The sequence below is a fragment of the Sinocyclocheilus rhinocerous genome, unplaced genomic scaffold, assembly GCF_001515625.1.
Source record: "Sinocyclocheilus rhinocerous isolate Xijiao unplaced genomic scaffold, SAMN03320098_v1.1 scaffold24, whole genome shotgun sequence".
Taxonomy (NCBI): Eukaryota; Metazoa; Chordata; class Actinopteri; order Cypriniformes; family Cyprinidae; genus Sinocyclocheilus; species Sinocyclocheilus rhinocerous.
This window is the reverse complement of record NW_015647124.1, coordinates 1,117,176-1,120,094: the sequence shown is the minus strand read 5'-3', so window position 1 is coordinate 1,120,094 and position 2,919 is coordinate 1,117,176. Positions and strand designations below refer to the sequence as shown.

The 2,919-nt window shown below is 36.2% G+C and overlaps 1 pseudogene; it reads right to left on the bottom strand.

Annotated features, from left to right (window-relative positions):
• Positions 1 to 1,724: 1,724 nt before the first annotated feature.
• Positions 1,725 to 2,919, bottom strand: part of LOC107708936 (tankyrase-2-like) — a 33,067-nt pseudogene continuing 31,872 nt past the window's right edge.

The following is a 2,919-nucleotide window of genomic DNA, read 5'->3' as shown; positions in this document are numbered from 1 at the left end:
GACTTTGGTTAGACACATACACATAATCAGGACATATCAAGCGATCTCTAACAAAGCAATAGTGACACACAGTACAAATATTTTTTTACTCACAAAAGTGTGCTGCGCCATTCCTGTCGGCTCCAATATAGATGCACAGCATTGCTTTTTAATCAGTCTCTCTGCAAATCTAGCGTCGACCTGTGTCTTGTTTACAAAGGAATCCGCGGTGAAATGAAGCGAACAAATGGGAATCAGTGGGCGGGGCTACAGAATTAGGCGTTGACATTCTTCTGTGGAGGCGGTGATAGGCACATTCCAGGATCTGGCGTTCGCTGGGCCTGGTGTCAATAAAAGCTTTTATTTCAGTAACAAGGACGTTTTCAGTTCTGAAATTTACAGGATATTCCCTGCAGGTTTGGAACGACTCTTCAATATGGCGGCCATGATTGTTTTCACTCCAAAGTGCCCTTTGGAGGGCGATATATCCCGTTTGGAACGCACCGATTCTTTTAGTATAATGACCTCTTGTATATCAAAAGCTCAGGTAAAAGTTGATTTCTCAATTCATGACCCCTTTAAATTTGATACATTTAGGTAGGTCAAAATCGATCGTAATAAATGTGAATTTATCTCATTACATAAATGAATAAGATAAGGTGTACAGGTTTTTATTAACAATTAGCCTAATTTAATCATCCAATGCAAGCGTTTTATAAGCTGTTTTGATGACAAAAATCAGCTCTGTATATTAGACATATTAAATATATTAGATTTAAATTGTGCCATTTTAGCCTAGACGATCTTTACAAAAATAAGAAAACGTGTATTATAACGAAAGATAACATTATTTTATTTAGATCCCCGAAACTGCTGTAAATTGCTTCAACACACTTCCGGGTTTCCCCGCACGGATGGAAATCACAAGTGAGGTATTGGACAGGGGCGTGGCCTAGATGTGGGCGGGCTTGTCTTGGGCATGGGCGTGGCTTATGAAGATCTGTCACGACACATTAAAAGAGCCACAAAACGTTATTTGAATTTCTTAAAAAATGACGGCTCGGGTCTCTATGTAGCTTATGGGGTGGGTCTTTGCGAAGGCTCAATTTCAAACTGTTAAATGACGGGTCGGGTCTCTACGTAGCTTATGGGGCGGGTCTTTGCGAAGGCTCAATTTCAAACTGTTAAAGGCAGGGTATGTGATTTTTCAAAAACACTTTGGTGATTTCAAATATCAACATTGGCTACCAGAAATCACTTACTCTGCCTTTAAATGATGGGTCAGGTCTCTACGTAGCTTATGGGGCGGTTCTTTGCGAAGGCTCAAATTCAAACTGTTCTCGTCTCTCTGAATAAGAAGAGAAATACACACCGATCAAGCACCGTTTATAAGAGGAAACAGTTCAAAACAAATGTTTTTGGATTTTGATGTGAGAGGAGAACAGGGGATAGACTTTTTCACTGGAGGAAGCGTTATTATGGACTGTTTAAAGTTAAAACGCCTTAATGATGGATTGTTAATATTACCATCACAGTACTCTTGCTAAGGTTGAAAGTTTTGGCTTTTCAGTTTCAGCCAAAGCACAATAGTGCCCCCTGTTGGACATTTGTTAATTTCACAAATGCGCACATTGAGATGCTTGAACAGTAATTTTGTGTGAGAATGACAGAAACAATACCAAAGATTTATAAAAAGCGTCTCTTTAATTGTTCATAATGTTAGCGACGCTGTTGTTGTAGGACAAAGTAAACACATCTTAAACATGACATTGCAAGATGAAAACTTGACATGTTCATGCACAACAGGGTACAAGTACTCCTGGACTATTGTGACAAAAAAAACAGCATTTTCTTATCAAAACTCAGAAACTATTCAGGCAAGAACCCAATATACTGCAGAGTGAGAATAAAACGAATATTAAGTTTGTCTTCTCGTTCAGCAGTGTAACACACACCAGTTTTGCATCATCACAGCAGAGTTCAATTCATACTTTTTCAGAGGACAACAACACAGACAAGAGGACATTGTAAGATAATTTGATACTTGGATTAAGTCTCGTGCTGTTCTGCCAAATAATCTTTATCCTGAATACTGGATGCTTTTCAGCTGGTCTGATGCCACCAAATAACCTTCCAAAGACCCTGTATTCCCACTGAAAACTGCAGGATAGTGGCGAACATTTACAACTCAGGTATAAAACTCTTATGATACAAACATCAATAAATAAATTAGTGCAAAATATATACAATTGTCTTTGTAAAATAAATAATTTAAACTTTGACAGAAAAGGAAAGGAAATGGAAGTTTTGTAACAAGTGTAAGTGACTGAACCGGTGAGACTTGTTGTGTCTAAAGTTTGATTAATAAGTTGCAGTAAATGACATAAAAGCAGACAGCTGTAGGAAGAGAAAAGAATTAAACATTGTGTAAATAAATGCATGCAATAAACAATCAGTTTCTCTCCTCTGAGATGGAAAGAGCTGTGTGTTTCTGCTCCTGTGTGTTAATCTGTACAACTGTCCGGTTTGATGATCTGGTATGTGATCAGATATTCAGGATAAGCCTTGGGATGAAAAATGACAAAAAAAAAAAAAACAGTTTCATTTGACAGAATATATATCAATGTAGTTTTTTTTTTCTCCGTTTATTATACTTTTATTTTATTCTTTGTACAAAGCATGTATGTTTAAATAAATGCTCTTCTTTTTAACTATTTACTCATCAATGAACCCAAAAAAATATATAATGTTCCTCAAAATATTAAACAGAGCATTTGTTTTCAACATTAATAATAATAAGAAATGAATTTTAAGCAGAAAATTAGCATATTAGAATGATTCTTGAAGGATCATGTGACACTGAAGACTGGAGTAATGATGCTGAAAATTCAGATTCGCATGACAGGAATATATATATATATATATATATATATATATGTA